Genomic DNA, 19,874 nt, shown 5'->3' on the forward strand with positions numbered 1-19,874 from the left:
AACTCCCACAAGTAAGCCTGGACCAAGAAAGGGACTTGCCGTGGATGGACACTAACCAAGCCGGCCCTGCAGCCAGTCCTGGCCCCATGCTCCCCTCAGGCCCTTACGTTCAGTCCACACCATATTCTTGCAGCTGCTACTCTTTCTAAAGTTCAATAAAAAGGCAGGTTTTGATCAATTTCTTTGGAACTTCTGAACACAGACAATGCCCAATGTTACTTTCAAACCTTTATTTGCATTGAGCACATGAAGATGTACACCAACGCGGCCTTGGTGTCTGAGAGCCCGCGGGCTCCTAGGCCGGTGGCCAGCTCTGTAGCCTGCGTGCTCCTCGCCGCACACAGAGCGCTCGGGCTTTTCCTTTGCTAACACGTATGATTTTTGTTTAGCTCGGCCCCTCCTTGATTTTCCTGCCTTTGCCGACTGGTAATTTTGTAGTTGTCTAACTGTACAAATACAGCCGGAGGACAGCGTGAGGAGCAGGTCCTAAATCAGTGCTCGTGGCTGAAGTGCACACAGAGTCCATTTTGGCAAAAAGCACTCAAATGATCAGAATTCCTCTAAATCCTCAAATGCCACATGGCTGTGATAGTCCTTTGAAGACGAGCATTGGACCTAATAAACAGAATACTGGAGGCACAGATCTCGTCTTCTTTAATTCTTGCAGCCGCTCTTCACTAAATTCAAAAAGACCTTTTGTGCTTGAGTTTTCATCTCATGGCTTTTAAATTTGCTAAGCTGGACTTTTGGCACTTTGGGTGTTTAAGCCTTTTTATTTTTTTAAGTGCAATTATAAAATAAATAGTTGTGTTCCAAAAAGGAAACATTAATCTGTTGTTAATGCTAGTGCACAAACAATAAAAAGTACTTCAATCTTTTGTTATGAATACCCCATATAAATATGTACATTTTCTAAACATCATCTTCAAGCAATAGTATAAACTATTTTTGAAATAACGCATTAAAATGGGTATACACATTGTATACACTATGTATTTATACTCTACTCCACTAGCAGGTGTAAATAAAATTGAAGGAAAAAAAGAAAAGATTAACAAAGCCGAAAAGGAAAGCTAGCTTATGTAAATAATTTTGTAAATAAAAAGTGCTTTCGAATTGCTATTTTAGCAAATTAGATGTTAAATGATAAAAAGCATTTCAAAATTATAATTCTCTATCAAAAATAAAATTCTTTGACTCTGTTCCCTTTGATTTATATTCCCAGTTCACCTCAGCAAATGAAAAATATGAAAGGAGAAAGCTCTCATCAGCCAAAAACTGAAAATAGGTATTTGTTTTTAAAAATGCATATGAAATTTTAGTTACTTCTCAGAAATTAGAAAGGGGACATTTAGAAATTGTTTAAAAGGTAATGCTTAGAAATGAAATTTTCTTCTGATATACTTTTTTATTTGAAGTATTCAGAAGTAATCATACTCTTAGATATGTCTGGATCTAATAGAAATGCGTTTTCCTTTTCTACCTAAAGGAAAATGATTTTAAAATTATTTCACACAGAAATATTATATTAAAATCAATATAAAATGACATTATCATTATTAAATGGAACATAATTCTTTAAACATTCTAATCCACTTATTTCAAGCATTCCAAATACATTTAAAATGTTTTTCATGTATATTTTTATACACATCACAATTCTTACTTGGGCATTATTATTTCACAGGTTTGTATTATTTTTATGTCATGAAGAAAATGACAGTGATTATAGCAAGAGAATATGTACATTTTTCCTATCTTCTTTCGTTTTGTTTCAAATCCAAATAAATAGAAATGTAAAAATGGTTTAAATGGTGATTTTAGAACTCTGCAGGGAATCCTGTGTTTTAAAAAGTATTTCAAGCCTTTTCTAAAGATTTCTCACATCAGTATTATGTTGTTGGTTTCCTTTTGAAAAATACTCTGCTTTTAAAAGAACCTTATAATTTAAATTTATTTCCTATGCATATGATTTTGTCAAAATCCCAATCCAAACACAGAAAATGCCCTGTGTCTCCTTAACACCTACAAAGCTAATGTTTATAGGCCAGCTTAAATCTGAGGAGAAAATATTCACCACAACTCCAGGCTTTCCCCCCCCCCCCTCCCCCCCCCCCGCCCCCCCCCCCGCCTGGATCAGTCAAGCTCTACATTTGATATACAGACTGAATTTTTATTTTCCATCAAAATTACATGAGAAGCAAAAGCCTGGAATCTAAGACTCCAGACAAACTGGGCGGTTCTCCTCACTCCTGTCTTTTCTCAGTGTCAGACCCTATGTTTAGATAAAACAATTTATCTTTATCATTTTCAAGCTGGTCAGACGGGCTAGGGGATGGGAGGTGCGAAGAGGTGGAGGGGTGAGAGAAAAGGTGATTGTTTCACTTGTTGTCAGAGGGCATTGATCAGCCCCGCTGTCGGCTGGTCTCGGAGGTGAGGCCATGTCCCCCAGGAGCACTTCGGGGCTGGGCCGTGTCAGTGCAAAGCTGTATTGAGTCATGACCCAAATGACGGCTTATTGAGGGAAACGGGTATTGGCGTCCAAATCATTCTGAGACACCCTCAGTAACACTTAAACCAGTCCACTCCGTTAATGTCAGGTCACAGGGGACGCATTTAGCCCCCTCTGCTGACCATTAGGCCCTTTGATGGAGTGGACGATAAACTTGACGGGACAAGCTGGACCCCTGCTCTTGAGTCTGCCTCTGTTGACGGCAGGCCCAGGACAGCGCTGCCTTTTGGAGAATGCAGGGGTTCCTGAGGTCAGGTCCTCTAGGGATTCTGTCCCTTTGACACCACACAGGAAAAAACATACCTCACGCTAGTTTTCATGTTACAGCGTCAAAGGGAGGAAAACTAGCCACCATGATGCTTCACAAAATTTTTCAACAATGAGGCCAGACACAAAGTGTGGATAAAGTGGTCAGGCTCTACCATTTTGTAATTTTTATTTCTTGCTTTGATTTTTCTCTTTCTTCTAAGCACTGCCGATATAGTGCAGGTATTTCGAAATCCATTTGTTATACCTTGTGTGGCAAAGAACAAAAAGAATTCCTTATTGTTTCCCAAGGAAGTAGAAGAAAAATTGGACAAAAATTCACTCCGCTGTGATCACAGCGTTTGCAAGTCAGTGTTCTGGAAGGGAATTATTTTATTTTGTGTGACCAAACATCAAATATATTTGGGGGGGAGGGAGTGGGAAGCTAAAGTTAATTGCATTTCCCGTCTAGGGCAGCATTAGCCTAAAACAAACTTCAGCTTGAAAATGAATCGAAAGCACAAACTAACAAAAAGCAGGTCTTTGTTAACATTCAAAGGGTAAATTAATAATCATTATTGCTACTATTTAAACAAATTATACCTAAATCTTCTGTTACACGAGAGATCGCTACTGTTTACTTATTCCGCTCTCCCACCAGCAAAGCGGCCTCTGGCTTGATGGAGCAGGTTTCCTGGTATTACAATGCTTTTATCCTGGTTTTAACACCTTGTCTGGATTCCTCTTGAGCATTAACTGATATTGCATTAGAAGGGGAAATGAGAGGGAATTTTTAAGTGCCCCCCCAATCGAAAACTGAATTCAACAGAAATAGCCTTTCCTCCTTTGAGCACTAGTTGGTAATAAATAATTAGGGGGAAAAAAGTTGTACAAATGGTCTAATAATTTGACCAAATCATACATCTGTTTTGTCTTAAAAGTAGAAATCTAATTAAAAAGATAATCCATTTACTAAACTATTAACTACCCTTCTGATAAATAAGGAAGCAGCTGGAGGACATGTTTCACCAAGAGGGAGGGAGGTGGGGACGGCGTCTGGCTCTCATTGTCTGCTTCCCATTAGCCAAACCTGAGGGACTTTTCCAGAGTTCATATGCTTTGTCTCCTAAAGCAGTCTGGAATCCTTAGAGCTTGCTAAAATCCAGAACTACTTCTTCTCAAAGGAGTCAGTTTATCAAACCATGCAGGTTACATCTCATTTTCATATTGATTTCAGGACCGTTTCATTCCAGAGAAACTGGGTAAATTGAAACACACACCCACAGCCTGCATTATCATATCTTGTTCCTGAAGCTCGAAAGTAAGATTCTTGTGGATTCAGAGATTTCAGATGGGTTAAGGGGGTTATATTTTGTTATGCTTTTTGGAAGAGGAGTTCAGTAACTCATTTTCTTCCCATGTACATTTTACAGTGTGTGTATCTGTGCACCAACTATCATCAACATTTGCTAACTCCCTCTTGATGTTTTATGTTGAGCGGATATAAATAATCCCAGCACAGATATATCGGTGAACATGCCTGTGACTGAATGTGTGTGTGTGCATAGTCATGCTTCTCTTACTCACCTCATCCAAACAGACTTCTAACAAGAGCCTGAACTCAAGAAATAAATTGCATTGATCTGGCATTTATAATGGGGCAATCTTGAGTTTTTAGTGGGACGAGATACCAAAGGGAAATTACATCATTGCCAGTAAACTTCTCTCTCCACCCTGCTTTCGGTAATTTTTCCCACCTCTTCCTTTCAATTTGCAAAGCTAAGAAAGTGCGCAATATCTATCATACCTTATACAGCTTTTGAGCATCTAATAAGTGTACTATTAGTAACTGATAAATTAGTTATGAAATCCATATTGACTAACATTCGGCCATTTCATTCAGAGACCATTCTATCCTGATCCCAATGTAAATTTCTGAGGCAGAAGCTGACAGCCTAAGACATGGAATCCACTAAATTAATAAATTTAGTTTGACTTTTAATACAATTAGAAACTATAATTTCACATTTACATTTTATTACTGCAGTTAGGGTTCCGAATGAAAAATTGGTAGAAATGGGTTCGGTTCTGCACGACTCAAAATCTTAGATATTTTTCTGAGAACTAGAAGACTACATTTCTTTGAACTTTGTTCTCTGGGATCTGAGTGTAAGTGGACGAAGAAAAGCATTTTGTCCATCAGCAAAAGAACATTAGATGCCTATTTGTCATGTTGCGTTTATATTCCCTTTTATGTATTAAAAAAAACAAAAACAAAACACCCTTTATATTTTCCTGCACGAGAATGAACTTTCTACCTATCAGATTCTTGGAAAAATCACACACCAGTCAACATGAATTATGTGAGGGCAGCTAATTTCTGAATTTTACTCTCTGTTCTTATGATCTAAATCTCCTTGTGAGCCCCTTGTGTCCTCAAACCTGAGTGTTCCAGGAAAACTGTCTTCAAGCATCCTTTGTCACATGCCATTGTACCCTGCTCACTGCCCTCATCACATCACCTGTGAATCCGGCCCAAGGGGTGACCAGTGGAGGGTAATCCACCCATTCATTGGCCCTAGAAGGAACCTAACATGGAAGTTTTACCCCAGTAAAAGAATGTTTCCAAATGTTTTAAATTGATACCTGGAAAAGAAATCTTATAGCTTCATTTCCACCTGCCCCTCCCCCGCCCCAGATGGCTGCTAAAAAGTATTCCTTATTTTTAATTTAAGTTTTGGACTTCACTTAAATCTCAACACATTTTGAAATATCTCCCTGAGCCTCATTCTCTGTGTGGTATGTCACTAGAGGTCACAACACAGTAGGCTATTATCCAAAAACATCACACAATACAAAAATATACCTGTTCCATGGTCTCAGCACTGTCATCAGGAACTCTAACCCCATGACCTGAATGCAGGACAGCAAACATGGCCCCTTCCCCATCTAAAGGTGCCTACGGAGTCCAGCCTGGAGCTCTGGCCTGCCCTCTGAAGCAGCCCTTGGTCCCCATGATGAAAGTGATGGACTCTGGTATAGTAGAGCCATTTCCCACATAGCCCAAACCAAGGGGCCACCTCCAGTGTCACTGTAGTAACTTCTTCCTATTTATACAGCAGTCTTTAGAGGGCAACAGAGTGACAGGGTGTCCAGCGGAACTGAGGATCCCACTGGGAAATGGCAGAGCAGACCGCAGGTTCTTCACTATGGGGGCGGGGGGGTGGGGTGGGGGATAGGAGACGGGGAAGCGGAACCTTTGCTGCTTCCAGGGGCTGGCCTGGGGCTTCTTGCACATACAAGGTGAGGAGTGGGGGGCGAGACTAGGTTTTCTCTTTCCATACACCGTGCTTCTTCATCTGGTCACTGAAATGCTTAATGTGGGTTTTCAGGAAAACTAGGGCAGGTGATCCGAAAAAGTGATAAATGGGGGCCTGCATTTCACACAGTTGTTTATAACAAACTAAGTCTGAACTACTGCACTGGGAGTCAGAGTGCAACGGGGAAATGTATGCAGGCAACAGGGAGTTAAGTAAATAAATTTTTTCTCTTCTTTGTCGATGTGTTTAGTTCTCTTCCTGCCAAGATTCATCTCCCTCTGCTATCTTGTGAGAGACACATATGGTGCAGTGAAATTGCCATCCAAGAAAGCATGTCCTGGCCTGTTGAGACAGCATCAAATAAGATTAAAGCAAAGTAAAAATAAAAAGATAGAATGATTTTTTTTCTTTTCCTTGTACAGAGAATGTCTGATGAAAGCCATCGAGGTACTTGAATTGCTTCTAAAGCTTTTGCAGCGATTTCTTTACTTTGGGTGGTTAAGCAAAAGCCAGGAGTAACACGACAATATCTTCTTTTCTTTTTCCAAGTTGGTGAAAAAAAATGTGCTTTATAATAAACCAGATGTATATGAATAACATACAGCATTGCCCTCGGCGCTGCTGTGGCAAACAGCACTTACACATGTTGCAGACAGCCTTCAGTCCTCACTTTCACTCCTTCTCTCTGGATCCCATGGACTAAAACTTTTCATCACAGCTTTGAATAAAACCTCTTTTTAATGTCTGTATATTCAGGTTTTCTTTTTATGGCAAACTATTGCTAATTTCTTGATTTTCAGACCCCAATATAGGAAGAACTGAGTTCCATCTTCAGCCAACTGGTGGTCAGATTTCCCTCCTGTTGTTGATGCTCAGGAGATCTGCAATGCACAGGTAACTCCTCCTCCTTCCCAGCACCCTCCGGGGCACGCCTAGGAGGGCGAGTGCTTGCCTGTGAGAGCGTGGCCTCTCCTACTCTCATCAGCTGTGCACATGACACTCCATGTCCAGTATGCCAGGAGAGTATACACCTCTCCACCCTCCACCAGTGTCCCTGGCACCTGGCAGCGTCCAGATGGGGAAGTTCTGAGTTGGCTACATTAATATCGTCACCACCTCCAGAAGGCTACACCCAGACTCCCCCCACGTGGAGACCGGAATAATAGCAAACTTCTGTCCTTGCTCACGTTTACTTTAAGAGCCTGCTGGCTTTGGGTAAATGTATGATGGGGGTAAGAAGAGGGAAAATCCACATGCCACTCTTCTAAGTCTCTTTTCTCAAACATGCAAAGCATTTCTTCTTTTTCAGGGGCTTTCTGCCCCTTCCCTCCCCCAGTGGGGTTTCAGGAAGTACTGTCAATTCTTTGAAAGGATGCGGTTAGGAGGTAAACAATACCACGCTCCACATCAGAGCTGGGGCCCAAAGCCAGGCTTTGAAATTAAAATAAAATTTTAAGTGACTGGAGAGGAAGAGTGGCAGGCTGTGAAAGACAGGCACGGCCCCTTCTTCAATTCACGCACACTGTTCTCCGTGATAGGAAGTCGGTTCGCGTTCAGAAGCAGAAACGAGGAAGCAATCTGTGCATCTGTTTGCAAACTGTCCTAGGTAAGGAGCCTTAGGTTTACAAGATCTTGTTTCCGATGTGCGGCCTTAATTGGACCTCTGGAAAGCAACAATGCATCAGTAGAAGAGATTATCGCCGGCCTTAATAAGCTGTTGTTGGCTTTCATAACAGCCACAGCCTAAAACGAAGCACATCTAGCCCAGAAATGATCTCACCAATTGCCTGGAGCAAGGATTAAAAAAACAAGGATCCGAAGGACAGAAAGAAAGCGGTGCAGGGGGCGGGGGGGGGGGTGGGGGGGCGCAGCGCAAGAAACAGGGGCTAATGTAAAATCGTTTCCATATTAACCTTCTTCCCTTCTGACAATGGTCAAGTTCGGATTCAAAATACAAATTATCTCCAATTACTTCAAAAGAGGCAGTCAGAGAGCTGTCATTTAACCTTCACCATCTGTTTGCCTCAAAAGAAAGCTGTACAGGCTGCCACGCTGACCTCAACTTTCCCTCCGAGCCCTGGACCTGCACTGAAGACGGAGGCGCATTGTTCTCTGGAGGGAAACCTACTGGGGTTTTATTGGGGAGGAAGAAGGAGATGGGTAGGAGAGCGGATAGGAAGAAAGGAAAGGTGACATCTAGGGACCAGAGAGGTGACTTAATTCATACTGGCTTGATGTCTCATGTTGAGTGAGTGCTTGCTGAACACCCTGCACTGGAGAGTTTGCTTTCGAAACAGACTGGCTCTAAGAAGGTCTGGCAGAACTGAGACATCTGATGGCTCAAGGATGGGCAGGACGAATCAGGGTCCATGGCACGGCCGGCCCTCTCGCTGGGCAGCTGCAGCGGGAGGCCAAGCCTTAGGAACACAAAGGCGGTGCTGCCGCCCAGAAGGTAGAGAATCCCTAGTGAACAGAGGTCTTCTGACACAATCAAAGAAGCAAGACGGTAAGGCAGAGAGAAATGGGGCTTTGGGAAAATGAACAATCTGTTAGCACTGGACTATCTGATCCACAATTTGTGGGCTGGGGGGAAAAACTTACCCTCTGCATGAAAAGCCTAAAATCACACCATTCAGGATGGCCAGGTGAAGACCAAAGCCACTCTGGAGTCTCTCAGTGGAGACATGTCAGTCCAAACAAGTATAATCAGCAAACCCAGATGTCATCGCCTCCTGCTTCGGGAAGCTGAGAGCTAAAGGAATGGGGAACATCAGCTTGTGGAGATGTCCCAGAATAAGGCCAAGAGGACTAGTGGGGAGAACAGCTTCCCAACAGGCCCCGGTGAAATAACAGGGTGAAAATTTCTGAAGGCCTTACATTTTATGGGAGAGTTCTAATGTTTCTACCCAGATACATTATATTATTTCCACTGCCTCTGATCTTTATTTTCCATTTTACAGCCCAGTGAATAACAGGTTTCTTCAAGAGGGAAAGAAAGAAAACAGACCCCCTATAAACGAGGACAACGGTGCCTCGTAAACAGTTTGCATGTTCAGGGAGCAGAGGCACCTGGAACTTTCTCCAGGAAAGCACCGCCAAATGCCAGTGCCGTGTGGCGACAGGGCAACTCTTTCCCTTGTCAAATGATATTGACGCTCGAGACCTTTTCCCGTGCCTGGAGTGCCTGCCAGGGCCTTTCATTTCTCGTTGGAAAAGCAGATGGGGACCCATCGATTAGACACAGAAAGCTCTGCCCACCTATGTCAGGGTGGCGGTGGTGGGCGTGAGGATGGCCTGGTGGCTGGAGAGACCACTGTGAGGGGAGAAACATACCCTCTGAGAATGAGCTCTCCGTTCACCACCACTCCCCCCACTTCCGAGGCCCTACCCCCTACCCCCACACAGAAGAGGGCACCTTGCCTCTGTTTCTACTTCCCTATTCTCCCTTCTCTGCCCTTGCCCTCCCCCAAACCCATTTCCAAATATAAGCCAAGGGCCTCGTTGGCCGATCACTGATGGAAATAGCTGTGTGACAATGGGCTTTACTAAAAGTATCCTCTTTCAGATCTTCTCTCAGGTCTGTGTGTCCTCCCAAGTTCAATGTAGGAGATGATGGGCCACCTGATGAGTTGTCAAAAGAGTGAAATAGGGAAATGAAGACATGTGTGCTTCTCTTGGGTCTGGATGCTGCATCTGACTGAAGCACTGTGTCTGATGGACATCTTCCCTCCTCCCGTCCATGCTTCCTTGCTGGATGGGCCATGTGCTCCGTGTTTGAAACAAACAAAATTATAAAGAAAACATGGCAGAACTGATGGGAATAAGAGGGCCTTTGGTGGACTCTGGCTCGGCCACCATCCCCTCCATGCTCAGGGAGGCAGGGACAGTGAGAAAACTGTTCCTGAGGAGCATCTGGATCTGCTTAATTGACAAGCTGGGGCATCTGCAAACTTGAGCCTGGGACCAAGTCCTGTGAGCAGGTTTGCGTTCAGGAAGGGAACCGGCTGTTACACTGCCTAAGACAAATATCTGTACCGCCTCCAGGATGCTCGTTATGAAAAGCTGGATGTAACAGACGCATGAGAGGGGCTGGTTTCATTTGACATTTCACCCACTGAGGACCTGGGGGGCAGTGAGGGAGTGAAAAGCCCAGCGCCATGAGGACTGGAGCTTGTCTACCAACTTTCCCCCTTTTGCTTTCACTTGTTTTCTATTGGCTGATTTTTGCATCAAATGTTAAATAAGTCACCATTTCTGACCATTTCTCAATTATGAAAATCTTTCTGCAGCCCACTTCATGGGCCACAGATATGCAAACGATTTTCAGTTTAATCTCTAGGTAAATATCACATGAGGAATGAGGTCCCTTTCCTTCCCGTCCTCTGCAGGTAGCAGAGGAGACAGAAGCAGAACCCATTATTAGACCCGTCCCTGCTCCAACCAGCTGCAAAGTCCTTTCAAAAGCCAATGCCATTTTATCATAAGGATACTGACCAGGCTGATTTCTTAAATGCTTTTTTGGATGCCAAGATCCCCACTGATTTCATGCTTGCTCTTTACATTTACAGCTATGTAGTTCTCTTCTTATGTTACCCCATCAAATCGGGACTTCATAAAGCCTGAATTATCATCACTATCATCTTAATTGCCAGGCACAGGTTTGGAGGAGGTCCAGGTCGGAATGATAAACTCCCTGCAGAATTCTAAGGTGCTAAGGAGTGGTGCTGGATGGGGATTCGGGAGCAGTCTCTGAGCTCTACGTGGACCGACAGCATGTTGTATGTACGGATACTAGCTGTCATTTTAAAATAAGGTCCCGCAAGGAGGAGATGGAAAGGCGATATGTCTGTGATCTGGGATATGCCTTCTGAAATTTTACTTAGCTGAGCTGTTTCTACCTCATGGTTCCTCAGGTCAGAGACAGGTTGAGTTAAAATGCTACATGAGACTATTCCTCGTTTAAAATACAGAAATCTTGGGAGGTTTGATTAGATAGGTGAAACAGTATGAAATCATTAGGAGAAAGTAATAAATACAATCTAAATCTCTCCCTAATTAGAGTCACCAGATAAACTACAGATGTACAATATTAACAGAGAATATGCTAAAATATTTAAGTATATCAAGTATAAAATATCTATTGTGATATGTCCAAACATGGAACACACACTAAAATAAAAAATAGTTGTTGTTTACCTGAAGTTCAAATTTATCTGGGTGTTCCGTGTTTTTACTTGCTAAATCTGGCAACTCAATACAGAATTGGAACTAATTTGACTTTCAGAGACAGGACACTGGAATTCTAGAATTTTCTATTGACAATAGACCAAGGCAGGTGACATGCTTGAGTTTCCATACCTGTGCATATGGCAACTATGTGATAAGCTCATTCTTCATGAAACATCTGCGTTTTATAATTATTTTGCATTTTAAACCATCAGTTTCACCACTTTTACTATATATATATGTATATATATATATATGTATACATATACATATATATATACATATATATATATATAAAATAACCTATGTATACATATACATATATATATATATATACATATATATATATATGTATATATATATAAAATAACCTAAATCACCAAATATAATAAAACTCTAAGTGAAAGGCCTTTGCAAAGATATACAGATATTAAGTGTTAAATACTTGCATATCACAATTAATTAGATAAGCCCTTAAAAACAGAACAGTTACTTTCATTTACAAATGCTCCATCATTTTTTGGTCATAGTCTATATTTACAAACTTAGTGCAAAGGTAGCAACATCTTGAATTTTCTTTTAACCAGGTCAAATTATTTTGCATTTTATTATTCTCATATTTTACTCAAGACAATTTTCCACCAGTGATCACTTTTTCCTTCAGATTACAGCAAAATCTCATTACCTACAATAGGCTTATTCCTGAAAAGGAGACAAAAATACCAAATTCTAAGACATGAGTTCTGATCAAAAGTCGAGTTTAATTGTCCAAGGCCCTCCCAGTATACCTGAGACATCTCTGTGGGCTCTGGGGTGACTGAGCTGGGCTGTTGGGGCCTCCTCTGTACCACGAGGCAGACTTGCACTTCAATTTTGAGAAATGCAAAACAAGGCTCCTAATGTACCTGAGTACCGCCCCCCCACCCCCATTTCCTTGGAGTGAGTGGGTTCAGGTCACTTGGAAGGTAGGAGAAAAGTGCCAACATGAGTGAATGAATGAATGAATGAATGAATACATACATACCTACATACATATATACATATAAAAAAAGTAAAAGAGCAAGATATATATATCCTATCTAATAAATAGGGAATATGCTAATTGACCATCACTCCCTCGCAAAGATGGCAGTGCCCACAGCCAATAGGAGGGAATGTGCTAACTGACTGCCACATCCTCAAAGATGGTGGTGCCCATAGCCACAAGATGGCGGTGCTCAGTCCCCTCAGCCCCACTGGTACAGCAGGTGTGGGTCCGGCTGCTCCGTGTGCCTGCCTCCAGAGTCCCCCAGTCCCCTCAGTCTCCCAGCCGCCCAGGGCCGGCCCAAGGCGCAGGCAAGCCTCGGATGGTGGCTTCCCAGCTGTCTAGGGCCGGCCCAAGGTACAGGCAAGCCTCAGATGTCGGCTGCCCAACCGCCCAGGGCCAGCCCGAGGCACAGGCAAGCCTTGGATGGTGGCTGCCCAGCCAACGCCCGAGGTGCAGGCAAGCCTCAGATGGTGGCTCCAGGGCCGCCTGAGGCTCAGGTAACCAGGGCCAGCTGAGGCTTGCACTGCCAGCAGTGGCAGCAGCAGAGGTGTAATGGGGGCGTCGCCTTCCACTGATCACGGGGTTGCCTCCTGCCCCTGAGGGCTCCCAGACTGTGAGAGGGGGCAGGCCGAGCTGAGGTACCTCCCCCTCCACTGCATGAATTTTCATGCACCAGGCCTCTAGTCTTTTGATAAGAGTTGACATATTTGTAAACATCCAAATGAGATATGTCCTTAATGTCCTCTTTCAAAGATAGTTCTGCAAATGTCTCTATTAAAGCAAAATATTCCAGAACTGGAGAATCTGTTTTGAATCTAAGTATTTCCTAGGATTTGCCAGGTTAGCACCTGTTTTAGGAATTTCTCAGTCAAAGTAGTCGCTAAAATACTCTAGGGTGAAGGCGAGCCCAGCAGTTCTGAATTGCAAGGAGCCAGGATGGGAAGCGCCTCAGAAGAGGCCATGAGAAGCATGTTTGTCCACTTGTCTCTCTGGAGAAGACAGAGAAGGCATCTCCCTTTTCAAAAACGGGTTTAAAATGACAATGAGAGGGTCAAAACACAACAGACAAAATGATATATACTTTTTGTAAGGTATAGGCAAATCAAGTGCTTGTGTTTGTAAAAGCTTTTCCATGAACAGGTCCTATTTATTAGCGGTGAAATACAAACCACGTTATCAAGAATCTTAAGGAAATAGATTGCTGTTAAGTGATACCTCAGAATGTACCCCCTATCAATGCTACCGTACCATTACAGGGAGATAAGCAGAAAATCCTTGCCTCCCTTAAAGAAGACCTCTGCCTGAAATACTTTCAACCAGAAATTTTCGATCTTTTGCATCTTATGGCACACATAGACTAATGATTAAAATTCTGCAGCACACCAAAAAATGTATTATATTTTTGGCCGATCTGACCAAAAAAAAAAAAAAAAGGTATGGTTTTGATTCACTTATACCAGACGGCTATTGTTGTGTTGGCTGCTGTCATTATTTTATTTGATAATCTAAGGGAAAAGAGGTCAGTGCTCCTGACTAAATAGTCAGGTATTCCATATTCCAAAAATTCTTGTGGCACATGGGTTGAAAATCACTGCTCTAAACCATTCAGTTGCAGTTCTAATGCCAGTGATTAAAAATACTGCTCTGGACATTTTCAGCTAAGCAGGGGTATCCAGAAGGCTTTATGAATGAAGGCGAAGACCAAGACTTGGTCGACAGTGGGAATGTTAAAGTGGGTGATTAGCCTCTGAATGTGGAGTCTTAAAGGTCCAATTTTCACGTGCATTAACGTTACACGTGATAATCTACAGTATTAGGGGTTGTGACTAGTTGTTGCCTGGCTCCAATTCGAGTGAAACAGCAATAATCTAAGTGTAATATCATACCTACCCTCCTCCCACCATCCTACATCCTGCTTTCTCCAATACCTGGCTGTAGAAGGCAATTAATTGCCCCTTGGAACCAGTCATGTATCCAGGCTTCAATTCTTAGGCTGTTTCGTTTTTGAGTCCTAGGATTGCTTTTTTACAGTAAAAAAAATTTTTTTTCAAAGGTATACATACTATCCTCAAAGAGCTTCTGGTCTAGGTGGAAAGATGAGGGATATGGCTTAACATGGCATCAGATGAAAACCCCTAAATCAATCCTCAAGTGACTCAAAACAGTTCTCTTTATAAGAAAAGAAGCTAGTGGATGAGGTTTTTCAAAGATGGCTTCAATTATAACCCAAAACAGGACACACACTAGGGACAGGTCAAGGGCAAAACTAACAGATCATGTTCATAAATCAGAGCATGGTTTTGTCACTTGGTCATGGCCAGGATCAGGGTGAGTCAAACATGCATTTCCTACCTGGTCACAAGTCTAGAAATTCAGGAGACTTTTGACTCCAGGTTCGAACTCCCCCGATCCTAGGTCCATGGGATATAAACCTGACAATGCATCATTGTCTCTGTCCTTACTCTCTATAGCAACCCAGCTTTCTTGGACCAAGGACTTGGTGCATGCAGACCTACTAAGCCCACCCTCCTCCCACTAAATAGCAATAGTAGACTTCACCATGTACCTTGGTTTACATCCAAGTTCCCTTCCAAGATGATAGCCCTCTCTCATCTCCACTATCACCAACTCTTAGTTCTGTGCCTTAAAGATGGGGCTCAGTTCCTCTACTCTCAAATTATATTGAGTATCCCACCACTTGAAAATGTGAGTTCCCACACCATTACATTAAATCACAGTTACTGCCACTCTCCCAAGACTGTGGTTCCTATACTCCCTCCTCCGTACCCTTCTCTCTCCATCATCACCCCAGCTAGTTCAAACTCAATACAAATAAGGGTACTGATCAGCTCCAACACCCCTTTGTACTCTACAATCAGGCCCTCTGGCCAGTGCCTGGCATTAGACCTTCCACTGGGTCTTTTTTTCCTAGCCTAGCCCTGTCTTCATTCCCATTATTCAGAAGTATACTGCTGAGATCTCTCTATGCCTGGTGGTTGGCCTGCTCAGGTTATAAGAATTAAATAGTAGTTTCTAACTGTCATCTGACATGAATTCTGTCATCTCCACATTGTAGTATTAAATATTGGTAGCTAAGCAATGTATTTAACTTTGGAGTTCCTTTTTGTTCTCGTAGAAAAAAAATACTGAAATTGATAGATTTGGGGATATCTCTTAGTTCCCATCCTTTCTGAACAGTAGGAAAACATCTACTGTCAAACACTTGGATCTTTTGCTAATTCAAATTAGTAGTGAAGGTCATGGATAATTTATTCAATTCTGTTTTTGTTTTCACATGATGGCATTACGAAAAAACACTCCAATTAATTCTTCAGTGACCCTAGTCTGTTTTGTAACGTAGAACACTAAAACACAAGAGCAAGTAGCTTGAACACAAGGTGGTGCTAAGGAGTAAAAAATTAACCATGGGTCTGTTTCCCCAAAGGTTACCTCAAATACTTAAGGTTTGCAGGACACCTAATAGTTTCCATATTATTTTCATACCCATTATCCTGTTTATTACTCAGAATTCAAGGAAGAATAAGCTAACAAGTTTTATAGATGAAAAAAGTAAGGTTTCTATGGGTTAATTGACTTGTCCAAGATCATCCATACCAGACTAGGTCTTCCTTTCTTGTCTAGGTTTGGTCATCTTCTTTACTACAAGGTTAGTTACTTTTTCATGTAAACAGTCTCCAAGTTTGCTGTCATCAAAATCTGCCCAAATCTGGGGAGTTCTGTGTGCCTAAGTTGCATTATTAGATTAGGAAAAGATGGATATGTGGTGAACCTCTCTGTGTGCTCAGGATTCCTTGGCCAAATTCTATGGCATAGAGTAACAACAACAACAAAAGAATCAGTTCTTGGATACCTGGATTTGTGTCCACTTAGTTAGAAGACCCTTTGTGGGACTATCCTGTTCAATCCAGCACCCTGGTCATCCTGGACACTCCCAGAGCACCCTCTCTGATACCAACTATATGTATTTTGGGGCATGCCAGAAGGCCCTGAGTACTACTAATGCCCTAAGAGCAGTGTGCCATATAAGCCAGACCAAAAGACCTCTGCAAAGGGCAGATGAAAATCAGATTTATCTCCTATTAGTTTACCTACTTTTAGGCTTAAAATACCCAAAATGGGTGCTGTCTTTCTGGGTGGGTGTATTGGTTTGTGAGGGCTGCCATAACAAATTGTCATCAGTTTGGCAGCTTAATACAACAGAAATTTATTATCTTAGAGTTTTGGAAGCCAGAGGGGTCAAGGTGTCTGCAGGGCTGGTTCCCCCTGGAGGTTCTGAAGGAGAATGCGTGCCATGCCTCTTCCAGCTTCCAGTGGCTCCATCAATCCTTGGCCTTTCTTGGCTTACAGACTCATCACTCCTCTACTACCACTGTCTCCACATGGCTTTCCCTTGGTGTCCCTTTGTGTCACATCTCCCTCTTGTTGTTCCTTATAAGGACATTAATCATCGCATTTAGAGACCATCCTAAAATTAGAATAATTTTACCTTGGATCCTTAACTGATTACCTCTGCAAAGGCCTTATTTCTAAATAAGTTCACATTCTGAGGTTCTAAGTGAACATGAATTGGGGTGGCGGGGGAGGGACAGTATTCAACCCACTATATTGTGAGTGCGGCACTCACAATTGTTCTTCCTTTGAAAGATACCATTGTAATTAACCTAGTTATCAATAACAGGAAAGGAACAAAGAGAAGGCCACATATTATAGGCATGTCACAACAGTGTCAGAATTAATTCTCCATGTTAAGCTGAAGCCCAATTCCTCTTGCCCTGCACTTAAAGAAGGTGGAGAACAGGGGTCCTCAGTCATCCCCAGAGGAGTCCCAAATGTACCTCTCTTGGAGCCCTCTGCAGGTGCTTCCCCTACCAGGATAACACCAGAGATCTTCACCTGCATTTTCTCTAAACAGAACATTCCCATCAACCAAGCTCATTCCATTGAATCAAGGTCCAGGGTCTTCTCTTTCCTCAGATTCCATAGCACAATTCAACCAGCAAGGGAAGATGGAAAATACCTTTTAAAGTTGGAGAGGACATTTATAGTCCTTGTCCATTTGTTCTGTTTCCATTCCAAGTCAGGATTCACTCCCATATCTTCTGGCCTAAGCGCCCCTTTAACTAAGACATGACTCACAAATCATTTTCATGGCAACAGGTCTCGATGTTATATGCCTCAGAATATCTCAGTAACAAGGCTTAAACAGAATAAACTCTTTGTTTCCATGAAAAATGCTAATTGAAGGAATTTTTTCCCCCAAAGGACATTGAATAGAAACCAACGTATTAAGCAAAATGTAGATGATGCCTCCCCTTTCATCTGCCTTTCCTTCAAACAGAAAACAAAACACAACCCCAAACAAACCAACTGTTCTGGCAGGGAAAAGAAATAGCCTTGATATTTATATTCTCCAACAAAGCAAGTGAGGAAGGAAGAAAGGTGAATTCTGCAAATACCATTCAAAGCCCCACAGAAAACAGCCAGCTCAGTTTCTCTCAGCAGCTGGAAGGAAATGTCTCAACAGCCCCCTCCTTTTTTTTTTTTAGTTACCAAATTCCTTTATGTTTCTTTTCTTAGAAAAGTAACTTTATAGGTCATTAAACAACTATTAAAAACACAAGTGAGCTAAAGCCAAAGCTGGGCCTTTTCCCTTTGATTTTTTTTCTAGTTTTCAGAATAGGGTTTTGAGAGTTGGAGTGTTTTTGTTAATGTCTTTGTGGGCATGTAAATAGTCTTTCTATTTGTAACATCCCCTAAATAAGGCAGCTAGAGGAAACCTGCCTCGCATTAGCACACCTGCTGGGCCAAGCCATGAACGTGTATTACCCCAAATGGGACACCTCGTTTGCCAAACAGACCTGAACTTAAAATTACCTGCTTCTCTGGGTTACTACACCCGGTTTTCATCAACCTGCATGGAACCTGACTTTCTGCATTCTCTCTTCCTCCCCACGTTGGACAGGAAAGGCAAAAGCAAAGAAAGAGGGAATGAGAGGAATTTATCTTTAAGCCCATTTAACAATGTCATCACAGGGCTCAGGCATGGTGCTGCCTTTACACATGATGAGATTGAGCTGACTTCAGAGTGTAAGGGTCCCCTCTCTTGCAAACTTCTTTGGTAGTGAAATCTATCAAAGGAATCTCAAAACAAATTACATGGTGCATTATTGTCTCGGTTCTGGCCTACTCTCTCTGCCCCACTGTTCAGCTCCAACAGCAATGGGTGAGCTGCTGGTGAAAGCTTGCAAGATAAGCAGATTACAGAATGTCATGGGCCTCGGGCGACTCAACTTCACAGCCAAACTTCTCCAACCCAGGCAGCTCATCTGACTCATGTGGGTCACAGGCTGTTTCAATGAATGTCCCTCTAATGACTAAAGTTTGTTCCCTAATGTGAAAGAGGCAGTAGATAGGAGTCAGGCCTGGGACCTAAAGCATTCTTGTCCTCTCTCACCCTTTATCTGGGAATGCTGGGTCCCAAGTTGACAAGAAAGGAAGTTGGTTTGGAAAGACTATAGGATTCTTTCAGACAGAAACCTTATATGTCACTTTCTTATCATCACCAGTGCAATTCTGTGAGTCTTCAGTGGCCTATGGGTCCTAGGGTAGTGAATAACAAGCCCAGATATGAAAACAGAATGCAGAAAACAAATTAGCATTTTAAAAATAAAAGCCTGGCTTTTAATCCTATTAAGATCATGGATTTTTTTTTTTTCTTCCTCCCCCTGCCCTAAAAACTCTGAGATACTGATGTTCCCATTAACATAAATGCTGAAATCAGCATTTCCTTTGAAAGAAGTTGTTAATATTTGGAAATGGTCGGGTTTCCAATCCAAGCTTTGATTGTTATTCTATACTAGCCAGCAAGTGCCAAGGTCACCGGAGATTCACCTGCAGACTGAGCTAAATGAATCCACTTGGCCACAGTGCATGTATAATTTAACATTCTCCTCTCGAGTAGTCCCATGCATTCCTAAAAAATATTTTATTACAATAACAAATTGGTTTCAAAATCATGCATTATGTATTCTGAAATTAGGTCTGCCAGTGAAACCTGGACGTACACTCGCAGGCAGGGCCGGAAGAACACACAGATGCTGCGACTGATGCCTGGATGAAGCTTGAGAGGAACAGTTAAATCCACAAGGAATCTACTGTCACTTCTTTTATTATCTTAATCTGCGTATTTGGAAAGAAAAATAACAAGCTGATGATATGCTGTAAATAGCGGTTAGAATCCTAGTCACCCATCTTCCTTGTATTGTCTCCTCTCTGGAAAGGCAGAGTGTGCTACTGGGCAGAGGTACCTGGTAACCAAAACATAGGTTTGCCAGGCAGCTTTTATGAGCTTCACTTAAAAAACAAACATGCCTTGAATATTTAAAAGTCTCTTTTCCTGTCTACTGACACTTTCCAAGTACACATTTTACACAAACTGGACTTTAAAAAGCTTCTTTGAAACATTAAAGATGAAAATATCAAAAACATCCTTACAAATTTGTGTTAAAAATACACTTGCTCT

The 19,874-nt window shown here is 42.2% G+C and overlaps 1 long non-coding RNA gene across 1 annotated transcript in view; it reads right to left on the minus strand.

The window, feature by feature from the left end:
- The window catches only part of LOC129147793 (uncharacterized), a 469,419-nt gene that overhangs the window by 247,275 nt on the left and 202,270 nt on the right, over window positions 1-19,874 (minus strand). The gene's annotated exons all lie outside the window — the stretch shown is intronic.

Source organism: Eptesicus fuscus, chromosome 21 (genome assembly GCF_027574615.1).
Source record: "Eptesicus fuscus isolate TK198812 chromosome 21, DD_ASM_mEF_20220401, whole genome shotgun sequence".
NCBI classification, from domain to species: domain Eukaryota; kingdom Metazoa; phylum Chordata; class Mammalia; order Chiroptera; family Vespertilionidae; genus Eptesicus; species Eptesicus fuscus.